This window comes from Choloepus didactylus, chromosome 17 (genome assembly GCF_015220235.1).
Source record: "Choloepus didactylus isolate mChoDid1 chromosome 17, mChoDid1.pri, whole genome shotgun sequence".
Taxonomy (NCBI): domain Eukaryota; kingdom Metazoa; phylum Chordata; class Mammalia; order Pilosa; family Megalonychidae; genus Choloepus; species Choloepus didactylus.
Genome location: NC_051323.1, coordinates 53,074,862 through 53,089,541, shown reverse-complemented (window position 1 = coordinate 53,089,541; position 14,680 = coordinate 53,074,862). Strand labels below are relative to the sequence as shown.

At 37.0% G+C, this 14,680-nt stretch overlaps 1 protein-coding gene across 4 annotated transcripts in view; it reads right to left on the bottom strand.

Moving 5' to 3' along the window:
• CDKL4 (cyclin dependent kinase like 4) overlaps positions 1-14,680 on the bottom strand; it is a 75,547-nt gene that overhangs the window by 30,982 nt on the left and 29,885 nt on the right. The gene's annotated exons all lie outside the window — the stretch shown is intronic.

Genomic DNA, 14,680 nt, shown 5'->3' with positions numbered 1-14,680 from the left:
ACTTTGCACTTGTAAATCCTGTCATACCAAAAGAAACACTGTATTAAAAAATGTTGCTGCATTAATCATGGAACATGAAAACTGTTTATTTTCCCCCTTGAGAAGAGAGTATCATACAATTATTTCTTCCACTTTTTGCTGGGCCCTATTTAAACTATTCTAAGAGGTAAAACTGTAAATGAGATTAGCGTCAGTAAACCTTTAAGAAGAACTACTGCCACTCAAGAGTCACAACTGAGGGTGGGTAAGAAATGCAGATTTGAGAAACTGGAAAAACATCTGAATGGCAACAAACCCCAAGATTCACTTATAATTTGAAAGACCAGATTATTTATCATCCAAATCAGAACACCAGGCGCAAACCAGAGCTGTTCCGGGTAAGCTGGGACCTATAGTAACTCTGCTTATCAAAGATACCAAAGCATTCTGCATCAGGGGTTGAGCGACACTTAGATGTCCTCAAGGGTGCGTGAGCCTGGAAGGACTAGCAACCGTCCTGGTAGAGGGGCACACGCTGCTGTCGCCATCCCTCCTGGGAGAGCTGGACACCACTCAGAGACACTCTTCCCTCAGCAAAACTCCACTCTGTTAGTCTTTTATACCTGGTGCACCTTATGGCTTCCTGCATCACCGTCAGGATCCCTCCCACGAGAGGACAAAGCGGGGGCGGGGGCGCAGGCAGCTGAGCGAGCGCTCCCGTTACAACACAGCTAATCCGAGAGAAAACTCAGGCCCTGTCCTCCAGAACTTTAGTGTAGCCAACCCAAAAAGAATCAGACGGGTAGATGTGATACTCTTCTTCTACAACTTGACCCTCATACTTCTCAAAGCACCTTCCCCTGAAGGATTTCATTCTCCAAACAGTCCTGAGATCGCCAGTGGCTATGGCCAGAGTCAACGGATGGACATGCAGCACGAGCCGGCTCCTCCTGCCTCCCCTCTCTGTCCCTGTAGGTGTCCCTGCCAGGGTGACAACTCTGAAATAATTTCTCTTTTTTTCTACAATGGCCATCTAGGAAGAAGGAAAAAACATCCTGTACCCTAAATTCATTTTAGGTCATGAAAATTGCCCTGGTAACAGAAGCTTGTTCCCATTTAGTCTTAATTACTGTCACTTGTTTCAAAATTTGTATGCCCAGCAGTTAGGAAAACTTTTCAGGGCTCTAAATGCCCTGAGGCCCTAGATATTATTTTTAAATGACTTTATTGGAATAAAAACAAACATAATTTTGATATCATCCACTTTTTAAGCCACACATTTATGGAACCTGGACTGAGTCATACTCACTTATAATAGTTGGTGATTTAATTAGAAGAAGCTTATGGCCCTCAAATGAGTTTGCATCAAATTCTAAAATTTCCAGACTCTATGTGTAGTGTTACAAAGTAAATGGACTTACACTGATACCTGCCTATTGGCCTATTTAAATGTGTTTTGTTTTTATCTAATGCAAATTCATGTGAAATTTACAAAAACTTTGCAACCAAAAAGTATTAAGGCAAATGAAGTATTTGATATGTTCCAAAGAAAAAGAAAAGTTTATTGGTGTAGGTGCAGATCAGAGAAGCAACTGATAAAGAGGGATAGGATATTGAAGGAAGGAAAAGGGAGTAAGAAACACTGAAACAGTAAGAAACAGCATGGAGAATGGAGTACACTTGGACAAAAAGCAATCACTTTCTACACTGCAAAGCTCTACTCAGTGCAAATTCTCAGCACTGTCTCTCCAATCAACTTATTTTCTATTAAACAATAAGAAACCTGCAAGTCACAGAACCAGAAGAATTTATTTTTAATTCAGTTTTATTGAGGTATATTCACATACCATACAGTCATCCATGGTGTACAATCAACTGTTCACAGTACATTCATATAGTTGTGCATTCATCACCCCAATCTATTTTTGAACATTTTCCTTACACCAGAAAGAATAAAAATAAGAATAAAAAATAAAAGTAAAAAAGGACACCCAAATCACCCCTCCCATCCCGCCCTATTTTTCATTTAGTTTTTGTCCCCATTTTTCTACTCATCCATCCATATATTGGATAAAGGGAGTGTGATCCACAAGGTTTTCACAATCACACTGTCACCCCTTGTAAGCTACATAGCTATACAATCGTCTTCAAGAGTCAAGGCTACTGGGTTGGAATTTGATAGTGTCAGGTATTTACTTCTAGCTATTGTTGGAAGGCTTTTAATTACTGATTCAATCTCTTTACTTGTTATAAGTCTGTTGAGATTTTCTGTTTCATCTTGTGTCAGATTAGGTAATTTGTATGTTTGTATGAATTTGTCCATTTCATCTAGGTTTTCTAATTTTCTAGCATACAATTATTCATAGTACCCTATTATAATCCTTTTCATTTTTGTAAGGTGGGCAGTAATGACCCCACTTTCATTCCTGATTTTAGTTATTTGTGTCCTCTATGTTTCTTTGCCAGTCTGGCTAAAGATTTGTTGATTTTATTGATCTTATCAAAAAACCAACTTTTGGTTTGGTTGATTCTCTCTATTGATTTTCTATTCTCTATTTCATTTTCTCTAATCTTCACTATTTCCTTTCTTCTACTAACTTTAAGAGTTTAGTTTGCTCTTCTTGTCCTAGTTTCTTTAGGTAGCAAGTTAAGTTATAGATTTGTGATCGTCTTCATTTTTAATAGGCATTTAGAGCTATATATTTCCTTGAGCACTGCCTTCGCTGTATACAAGTTTTAGTATGATGTGTTTTCATTTTTGTACATTTCAATATATTTTCTAATTCTTGTGATTTCTTCTTTGATCCATTGGTTGTTTAATAGTGTGGTATTTATTTTCCAAATATTTGTAAATTTTCCTGTTTTCCTTCTGTTATTGATTTCTAGCTTTATTCCTTGTGGTCTGAATAGACACTTCGAATGATTTCAAGGTTTTTAATTTTTTTTTAAGATTATATTTGTGACTTAACATATGGTCTATTCTGGAAAATGTTCCCTGTGTACTTGAGAAGAATGTGCATTAGGCTGTTGTTTAGCGAAGTGTTCTACATATGTCCGTTAGGTCTAATTGGTTTCTACTATTGTTCCAGTCCTCTATTTCCTTATTGATCTTCTGTTTAGATGTTGTGTCAATTATTGAAAGTGGTCTACTGAAGTCTCCAACAATTATCGTAGAATTACGTATTTTTCCCTTCCATTCTGTCCATTTTTGCTACATATATTTTGGGCCTCTGTTGTGGGGTGCATATATGTTTATAATCATTATATCTTCTTCCTGTATTGAAACTTTTATCAATATATAATATTCTACTTTTTCTTTTGTAATCTTTTATGACTTAAAGTCTGTTTTGCTTGATAAAAATATAGCCACTCTGGCTCTCTTTTGATTACTGTTTGCATGGAATATCCTTTTCCATCATTTTACTTTCAACCTCTTTGTGTGTGTGTGTGTGCGTTTAACCTAAAGCAAATCTCTCGTTGACAGGATATAGACGGATTATGCTGTTTCATCCAATCAGCTCATCATTGACTTTAAATATGTGAATTTAATCCACTGACATTTAAGGTAATAACTTAGAATTATAGGTTTACTTCTGCCACTTAGCTTTTTTTCTGTATGGTTTTTGTTCTTCAATTACTCCATTACTGCCTTTTTTGTATATAGATGATTTTGTGAGTGTACCATTTTGATTTCCTCTTCTTTCCATTTCTCTGTATTTTTCAGTTATTTTCTTAGTGGTTGCCTTTGTAATTATAATGAACAACAAACTAATAACAACCCAGTTTGACTAGTATCAACCTAGATTCAGTAGTATAAAAACTCTCTACTTCTATATATCTCCCCCCTCCTTTTACATAGTTATTGTCTCAGATTGCATCTTTATAAATTTCTACGTCCATTAACACAGATTTAAAATGTTATTTTAACATGTGCCTGTTAAGTCATATGGGGGGAAAAAGAATTATAAACCCAAAGTACCATTTTATGTTCACCATTATAGTAAACTTTACCAGTGTTCTTTATTTCTCCTTTTATTTCAGCCTGAAGGACTCCCATTAGCATTTCTTATAGAGCAAGTCTTCTGGTAATGAACTCTTTCAGTTTTTGTTTGTCTGTAAATGTCTTAATGTCTTCTTCATTTTTGAAAGATAATTTTTCTGGACACAGACTTCTTAGTTGACAGTTTTTTAAAAAAAGTACTTTAAATATGCCATCCTACTGTCCCCTGGCCTCCATGGTTTCTGATGAGAAATCTGCTGTTACTCTTTTTGGGGATCACTTGTATGTGACAAGTTGCTTCTCTTTTGCTGCTTTCAAAATCCCCTGTTTTTGGATTTTTAAAAAATTTTGTTTTAAAATTTAATTTTTATTCCATTTTTAGTTACAAGACCAATAAAGACACTGTAAAGGGAAAATGTCTGTATCACAAGGAATGACTCCCAAGTTACCTGTTATTTATCTACATTCTGTTCATTATTGCTGTGTACATACCTGATAACAGTATATAAAATTTATGACACATCACCTTGGGTTGTACATTTTTCAGTTAACATTCAAAGTTATTTTCTGATTTAACCTAGACATCATAATTATGTTTAGAGTTGTATGAAAAAATAGAAGCTTACCAATGTTATAGAATTTTCAGCCATAGCTTTTACTTCATAAGTATTTGCAAGTACTAATCCATTGAAAAGAACTTGGATTTCCTTGGCTACAACTCATTACAAAATTCTGAATTCAGAAGTCCTACATCACTTTACAATCCTACATTTTAACTTATTTTTCATTAATAGGTTATTAGGCAAACTCTGAATTCATGGCTGAATTTTGTTGTAAAGCATTCTTGTGAGATTTTTTTCCCAGTCTGGTATTCCTGATGTGAACTCCAGCTGAACACTTTTTCACTTTGATTTTAGGTTTGACATTTCCTCAGTATGAGAAATTAAACATAGATGAATAAGTTCAAAACCACCAAAAACTTTTCTTCATTCTATATATACAGAGAATGTTTTATACAATGCAAAACTTCACATATATTCCACACATTGCTCAGTAAGTAAAGGATTTCTCATGTTTTTTCATGAGTAACTACTCCATCAAAAATTATCGCTTATTCTCCTAGAGTTTCCTCCTCCTGGTAAAGACTTTTCTATGTGGTTTTCTGGCTTAGGAGTTATTCCTACTCCGAGCTATGTACACGCAAGGCTGGAGCTCAGCTGAAATCTATTGTAGGTAATTATAGACATAGGATTCCTTCCAGGATAGTACAATCATGTTATTTAAGGAAAGATCATAAATAAAGGCATTTACACAATGATTACATCGACAATTACACTCCTGTGTGAGTTCTTTCATTTTTTTTTTTAAAGGATAGAACTGTGGCTGAAGACTCTTCCATATGCAGAACATATTTAATGAGTTCTCTGATGTTGTCTAAAGGCAGAATAATGTCTAAAGGTTTCCCCACATAGATGGCAGACATGTTTTCTCCCCAGTGTTAGTTATCTCATGCTGCCTGAGGATAGCACTATCAGTGAAGTCTTTCCCACAAACATGGCACACATATGGTTTCTCCCCAGTGTGAGTTCTCTCATGTTGCCTAAGGTTACCATATTGACTGAAGGATTTCCCACATAGATGGCAGACATATGGTTTCTCTCCTGTGTGAGTTCTCTCATGTCTTCTGATGGAAGAGCTGTCAGTGAAGTCTTTCCCACATAGATGGCAGACATATGGTTTCTTCCCAGTGTGAGTTCTTTCATGTTGCCTACGGTTACCACATTGACTGAAGGATTTCCCACATAGAGGGCAGACATATAGTTTCTCTCCAGTGTGTGTTCTCTCATGTTGTCTGAGGATAGTACTATCAGTGAAGTCTTTCTCACATAAATGGCAGACATATAGCTTCTCTCCAGAGTGCATTTTCTCATGTTGTCTAAGGACAGAACTACTTCTGAAGACTTTTCCACATAGATGACAGTCATATGACTTATATTCACTATTAATTTGCTTTTGTCAACAAAATAATGACTGATAACTGAGAGCTTTTCAAAATTGTTTTTTTTTTTTTTTGTATAGTGTTTCTTTCTCATATCAGTCAATGTGGAGTGAATGCAATCTTCTCTCAAATAATTATTTTAAAAGGGATCCTCTCCAGGGTAAGAATCTGCTGCTTTGATTGGATGGTAGATGTGTCCTTCTTGCAGATAAGTTGCATGGTTATCATTTCTTCTTTTTTATGGTCATCTTCCCTGTCTGAACTCTGTCCTTGGAGAAATCCTAATTCTTCTTTCCACAGTTTCTCTCCTTGTTCCAACTGGGAAAGCACTTCTGATTTGTAGAGCTGATACCCCATGGACACCAGATGATTGATATTCTCCAGCATAACATCTCTGAACAGCTTTCTCTGGGTTGTGTCCAGCAAGGCCCACTCTTCCCAGAAAAATCTATAGCTACATCATTGAGGGTCACTAATTCCAGCGACTGAATTGTCAATAGTTCTGCTACTAACCATCTTCCTCTTGTTTTTCACTCTCAGACAATCTGAGCACTAAGCACTCAATGCAGAACCCAAACTGTAGGAGACAGTGAGGTCAGCTAGATCTTGAAGCACGTTCCACAGGAAAGCAGCACTTGCTCTACTTCCAAAGTCTTGTACTGTCATCATCTTCTTTCCCAGTGAAAATCTGTCTTGGGATTTTGATAATTTGCTATAATGTGTCTTCGTGTAGATCTCTTAAAGTCTATCCTGCTTGGATTTTATTCAGTATCCTGGATGAGTATATTCATGTCTTTCATCAGATTTGGGAAGTTTTCAACCATTATATCTTCAAATACTTTTTTTCCCTTCCTCTCATCTTTTCTGGGACTCCAATGATGTGTATGTTGGTACACTTCATGGTGTCTATAAGTCCCACAAGTTCTGTTTATTTTTCTTCATTATTTCTTCTCTCTGCTCCTCACACTGGAAAATTTTAATTTTCCTGTCTTCAAATTTGCTGATTCTTTCTTCTGCCAGTTCAAATCTGCTGTTGAATCCATCTAATGAGTTTTTCATTGCAACTACTGTACTTTGCAGCTCCAAAATTTGTTTGGTTCCTTTTTATAATTTCCAAATCTTTATTTTCTTCAGACAACACTTTCTGAATTTCTTTCAGTTCTTTCTATGTGGAGTCCTTTAGCTCATTGAACATATGTAAGACAGTTGATTTAAAGTCTTTGACTAATTGTTCCATTGTAAGAGCTTTTTCAAGGATGGTTTCTGGCAAATTCCTTTTTTCCCTGTATACAGGCCATACTTTCTTGTTTCTTCATGCGTTTTGTAATTTTTTTGTTGAGAACTGGACATTCTGTTATAACTCTGTAAATCCAGTTCTCCCACTCCTGTGAGAGTGCTACCATTTTTTGTTGTTGTTGAGGGCTAGAACTGTCAATTTGTGACCTTGTCAAATTACTTTTGCTTACTTCAAGTGGGGAGTGGAAAGAGAAGAGAGAGGGAGAAAAAAGGTACTGCCTCTTTAAGACTCCTCTACCACTTTTGGCTGAAGGGCTTTAGAAACAATGGCTGCCCTCAGAACTGGTCCCCCAGCGATGTGAAGTATGTAATCTAAAGCAGTGACCAGTGATCAGACCACACATCCCTATATTTTGGAGGACTAGGTCGTTATAGCCCACCCTGGCATTAGCAAGCTGCACCAGGAGCCCAAGAGGTAGTATCCACTACTGCCTACTATACAGTTGGGGGATGGTGGATGGTAGGCACTGCAGGAGGGGTAAATTCACTAATATTTACTGAAATTACCAGCCTCTTTCTTCAGGTCTTCTTTGGACACTGTACAGTGTTCCACCAGACTCCAGACTTCCAAAATAGTTGATTCAGACAGTTCCTGTCATTCCAATAGTTGTTTTGGTGGAAGGACTGATTTCTGGAGCTTCCTATTCCACCATCCTTTTGCCCAGTTGCTTCTTATATAGTCTACAGAACAACAGCTTTCTGTTATCTGAGAAGGTTGTTCTTTTTGAGCTTTATGGAGACATAAAGCAACGAGAGAGGAAAGAGAACCCTTTCCTGACAGCCCAAACATTAATATCAACAAGATAATGATGGATGTTGCAGCCTGACACACTTATAACCCAGGAATCACTGTTGTTTTGCTATTTTTAGGTGAAGTTCTTTTTCTCTAATCAATACATCAAATATATAAAAAAATCCATTAGTTCATAATGATGCTTAATGGATCACTTTGGCTACCTCATTCCAGTGATATATGGGGAAAAAAGAGGCAAAATAGTAGGTTATTTTCTTAGATCCTGTGTGTCTGGGGATATTGTTAATGTAGATTCTGATTCAGTAATTCTGTGATGAGCCTGAGATTTCTAATGAGCCTCAGGTGTTCTCTATGCAACCGCACATTGAGTAGCAAGGTCTTAATCTCTTACTACTTTTTTAATCTTGATGGTCTTGGTTAGGATCACAACTCTGGAGATATCAAGGTGCACATTTTCCACAGGTTGGAAGCTGTGAGTGTGCAGCAACACCGCTGGGTCAGACTGCCTTTTCTATCCTTTAAGAGTATATTGAGGGATTCTTTAAAAATAAGGAGAGTATAAAGGTCTTAGATGTATTATTGTAACCAATTATATGTAACTTAGATTTTTACCTTTTGCATGCATTTTAGCTAATGGGTAAAATAAAAAGATATATAAACAAAGGCTTACCAAAGCATAAGAAAATGAGATAACCAGAGTTCAGAAGTAATTTCCATCTTGAGGAGGCAAGTTTGACTGAAAAATCATCCATCTTTAACAGAGGTTACAGATCATCAACGGGATATTTTCAGATCTTAAAGGTTAACATGCAAAATATGTTGGTCCAAGCAGAGAAATGATGGCAGTTGCATTGACCTACAATAATGTTTGGGTCCACTAGAAATGGTGAGCCATAATCAGGTAGTAGGTTGATTGATTGGCTGCTTCATTCAATCATTCATTCATTCCATTTCTCAATAAATATTTATTGGGCACCTTTTATATAAAAGAAACAAGCTAGGCATTGCAAGGGATACAAAGATTCATCAACTGCAGACACAGCATCCAAGCTTATATTCTGGAACACTGGAAAATGTGTGATTATATAGGGATAAAGTGAAAACATTTATGGTAAATTGTATTTTTTTTTTTTTTTAGGGAAGATTTTATTTATTTATTTATTTATTTTTTTATCATCATTTTATTGAGATATATTCACATACTACGCAGTCATACAAAACAAATTGTACTTTCGATTGTTTACAGTACCATTACATAGTTGTACATTCATCACCTAAATCAATCCCTGACACCTTCATTAGCACACACACAAAAATAACAAGAATAATAATTAGAGTGAAAAAGAGCAATTGAAGTAAAAAAGAACACTGGGTACCTTTGTCTGTTTGTTTCCTTCCCCTACTTTTCTACACATCCATCCATAAACTAGACAAAGTGGAGTTTGGTCCTTATGGCTTTCCCAATCCCACTGTCACCCCTCATAAGCTACATTTTTATACAACTGTCTTCGAGATTCATGGGTTCTGGGTTGTAGTTTGATAGTTTCAGGTATCCACCACCAGCTACCCCAATTCTTTAGAACCTAAAAAGGGTTGTCTAAAGTGTGCGTAAGAGTGCCCACCAGAGTGATGTCTCGGCTCGTTTTGGAATCTCTCTGCCACTGAAGCTTATTTCATTTCCTTTCACATCCCCCTTTTGGTCAAGAAGATGTTCTCCGTCCCACGATGCCGGGTCTACATTCCTCCCCGGGAGTCATATTCCACGTTGCCAGGGAGATTCACTCCCCTGGGTGTCTGATCCCACGTAGGGGGGAGGGCAGTGATTTCACCTTTCAAGTTGGCTTAGCCAGAGAGAGAGGGCCACATCTGAGCAACAAAGAGGCATTCAAGAGGAGACTCTTAGGCACAAATATAGGGAGGCCTAGCCTCTCCTTTGCAGCAACCGTCTTCCCAAGGGTAAAACTTATGGTAGAGGGCTCAACCCATCAAACCACCAGTCCCCTATGTCTGTGGTCATGTTAGCAACCATGGAGGTGGGGTAGGCGAATACCCCTGCATTCTCCACAGGCTCCTCAAGGGGGCACTACATCTTTTTTTTTTTTTTTTTTTTTTTTTTTTAACTTTCCCTTCTTTTTTAAATCAACTGTATGAAAAAAAAGTTAAAAAGAAAACAAACATACAATAAAAGAACATTTCAAAGAGACCATAACAAGGGAGTAAGAAAAAGACAACTAACCTAAGATAACTGCTTAACTTCCAACATGTTCCTACTTTACCCCAAGAAAGTTACATAATATAGCAACATTTCTGTGAACTTGTTCCTACTATATCCATCAGAAATTAACAGACCATAGTCATTTCTGGGCATCCCCAGAACGTTAAATAGCTTATCTGTTCTTCTTGGATTATTGTTCCCCCTTCCTTAATTGCTCTCTACTGCTAGTTCCCCTACATTCTACATTATAAACCATTTGTTTTACATTTTTCAAAGTTCACATTAGTGGTAGCATATAATATTTCTTTTTTTGTGCCTGGCTTATTTCGCTCAGCACTATGTCTTCAAAGTTCATCCATGTTGTCATATGTTTCACCAGATCATTCCTTCTTACTGCCGCGTAGTACTCCATCGTGTGTATATACCACATTTTATTTATCCACTCATCTGTTGAAGGACATTTGGGTTGTTTCCATCTCTTGGCAATTGTGAATAATGCTGCTATGAACATTGGCGTGCAGATATCTGTTCGTGTCACTGCTTTCCGATCTTCCGGGTATATACCGAGAAGTGCAATCGCTGGATCGAATGGTAGCTCTATATCTAGTTTTCTAAGGAACTGCCAGACTGACTTCCAGAGTGGCTGAACCATTATACAGTCCCACCAACAATGAATAAGAGTTCCAATTTCTCCACATCCCCTCCAGCATTTGTAGTTTCCTGTTTGTTTAATGGCAGCCATTCTAACCGGTGTTAGATGGTATCTCATTGTGGTCTTAATTTGCATCTCTCTAATAGCTAGTGAAGCTGAAGATTTTTTCATGTGTTTCTTGGCCATTTGTATTTCCTCTTCAGAGAACTGTCTTTTCATATCTTTTGCCCATTTTATAATTGGGCTGTCTGTACTATTGTCATTGAGTTGTAGGATTTCTTTGTATACGCAAGATATCAGTCTTTTGTCAGATACATGGTTTCCAAAAATTTTTTCCCATTGAGTTGGCTGCCTGTTTACCTTTTTGAGAAATTCCTTTGAGGTGCAGAAACTTCTAAGCTTGAGGAGTTCCCATTTATCTATTTTCTCTTTTGTTGCTTGTGCTTTGGGTGTAAAGTCTAGGAAGTGGCCGCCTAATACAAGGTCTTGAAGATGTTTTCCTACATTATCTTCTAGGAGTTTTATGGTACTTTCTTTTATATTGAGATCTTTGGCCCACTTTGAGTTAATTTTTGTGTAGGGAGTGAGGTAGGGGTCCTCTTTCATTCTTTTGGATATGGATATCCAACTCTCCCAGCCCCATTTGTTGAAAAGACCATTATGGCTCAGTTCAGTGACTTTGGGGGCCTTATCAAAGATCAGTCGGCCATAGATCTGAGGGTCTATCTCCGAATTCTCAATTCGATTCCATTGATCTATATGTCTATCTTTGTGCCAGTACCATGCTGCTTTGGCAACTGTGGCTTTATAATAAGCTTCAAAGTCAGGGAGTGTAAGTCCTCCCACTTCGTTTTTCTTTTTTAGAGTGTCTTTAGCAATTTGAGGCATCTTCCCTTTCCAAATAAATTTGATAACTAGCTTTTCCAAGTCTGCAAAGTAGGTTGTTGGAATTTTGATTGGGATTGCATTGAATCTGTAGATGAGTTTCGGTAGAATTGACATCTTAATGACATTTAGCCTTCCTATCCATGAACATGGGTTTTCTAGATATAAGATCATATCATCTGCAAACATTGACAGTTTTACTTCTTCTTTTCCAATTTGGATGCCTTTTATTTCTTTGTCTTGCCGGATTGCCCTGGCTAGCAGTTCCAGCACAATGTTGAATAACAGTGGTGACAGCGGGCATCCTTGTCTTGTTCCTGATCTTAGAGGGAAGGCTTTCAGTCTCTCACCATTGAGTACTATGCTGGCTGTGGGTTTTTCATATATGCTCTTTATCATGTTGAGGAAGTTTCCTTCAATTCCTAACTTTTGAAGTGTTTTTATCAAAAAGGGATGTTGGATTTTGTCAAATGCTTTTTCAGCATCTATTGAGATGATCAATTGATTTTTCCCTTTCGAGTTTTTAATGTGTTGTAATACATTGATTGTTTTTCTTATGTTGAACCATCCTTGCATGCCTGGAATGAACCCCAATTGGTCATGGTGTATGACGTTTTTAATGTGTCTTTGGATTCGATTTGCAAGTATTTTGTTGAGGATTTTTGCATCTATATTCATTAGGGAGATTGGCTGGTAGTTTTCCTTTTTTGTAGCATCTTTGCCTGGTTTTGGTATTAGATTGATGTTAGCTTCATAAAATGAGTTAGGTAGTGTTCCATTTTCTTCAATGTTTTGAAAGAGTTTGAGTAAGATTGGTGTCAGTTCTTTCTGGAAAGTTTGGTAGAATTCCCCTGTGAAGCCATCTGGCCCTGGGCATTTATTTGTGGGAAGATTTTTGATGACTGATTGGATCTCTTTGCTTGTGATGGGTTGGTTGAGGTCTTCTATTTCTTCTCTGGTCAGTCTAGGTTGTTCATATGTTTCCAGGAAATTGTCCATTTCTTCTACATTATCCAGTTTGTTGCCATACAGTTGTTCATAATATCCTCTTATAATTTTTTTAATTTCTTCAGGATCTGCAGTTATGTCACCTTTTTCATTCATTATTTTGTTTATATGGGTCTTCTCTCTTTTTGATTTTGTCAGTCTAGCTAGGGGCTTGTCAATCTTGTTGATCTTCTCAAAGAACCAACTTTTGGTGATATTTATCCTCTCTATTGTTTTTTTGTTCTCTATGTCATTTATTTCTGCTTTAATCCTTGTTATTTCTTTTCTTGTACTTGGTTTAGGATTGGTTTGCTGTTCATTTTCTAGCTTCTTCAGTTGATCCATTAGTTCTTTGATTTTGGCTCTTTCTTCCTTTTTAATATATGCGTTTAGTGCTACAAATTTCCCCCTCAGCACTGCTTTTGCTGCATCCCATAGGTTTTGGTATGTTGTGTTCTCATTTTCATTCGCCTCTATATATTTAGCAATTTCTCTTGCTATTTCTTCTTTAACCCACTGATTGTTTAGGAGTGTGTTGTTTAACCTCCAGGTATTTGTGAATTTTCTAAGTCTCTGATGGTTATTGACTTCTAATTGTATTCCATTGTGGTCAGAGAATGTGCTTTGAATAATTTCAATCTTTTTAAATTTACTGAGGCTTGTTTTATGTCCCAGCATATGATCTATTCTGGAGAAAGTTCCGTGAGCACTAGAAAAGTATGTGTATCCTGGTGATTTGGGATGTAATGTCCTGTAGATGTCTGTTAAATCTAATTCATTTATCAGATTGTTTAGGTTTTCAATTTCCTTATTGGTCTTCTGTCTGGTTGATCTATCTATAGGAGAGAGTGATGTGTTGAAGTCTCCCACAATTATTGTGGAAACATCAATTGCTTCCTTTAGTTTTTCCAGTGTTTCTCTCATGTATTTTGTGGCACCTTGATTGGGTGCATAGACATTTACGATTGTTATTTCTTCTTGCTGAATTGCCCCTTTTATTAGTATGTAGTGGCCTTCTTTGTCTCTCAAAACATCCCTGCATTTAAAGTCTATTTTATCTGAGATTAATATTGCTACACCTGCTTTCTTTTGGCTGTAGCTTGCATGAAATATTTTTTTCCATCCTTTCACTTTCAGTTTCTTTGTGTCCCTGTGTCTAAGATGAGTCTCTTTTATGCAACATATTGATGGTTCATTTTTTTGATCCATTCTGCGAATCTATATCTTTTAATTGGGGAGTTTAATCCATTTACATTCAACGTTAAAACCGTGAAGGCATTTCTTGAATCGGCCATCTTATCCTTTGGTTTATGTTTGCCATATTTTTCCCTCTCTCTATTAATATCCTTTATTGTACCCATACCGAATCTCTTTAGTACTGAACCTTTCTCCAAGTCTCTCTGTCCTGTCTTTGTTTCTCTGTCTGTAGGGCTCCCTTTAGTATCTCCAGTAGGGCAGGTCTCTTGTTAGCAAATTCTCTCAGCATTTCTTTGTCTGTGAAAAATTTAAGCTCTCCCTCAAATTTGAAGGAGAGCTTTGCTGGATAAAGTATTCTTGGCTGGAAATTCCTCTCACTCAGAATTTTAAATATATAGTGCCACTGCCTTCTCGCCTCCATGGTGGCTGCTGAGTAGTCACTACTTAGTCTTATGCTGTTTCCTTTGTATGTGGTGAATTGCTTTTCTCTTGCTGCTTTCAGAACTTGCTCCTTCTCTTCTGTGTTTGACAGTGTGATCAGTATATGTCTCGGAGTGGGTTTATTTGGATTTATTCTATTTGGAGTTCGCTGAGCATTTATGGTTTGTGTATTTATGTTGTTTAGAAGATTTGGGAAGTTTTCCCCAACAATTTCTTTGAATACTCTTCCTAGACCTTTACCCTTTTCTTCCCCTTCTGGGACACCAATGAGTCTT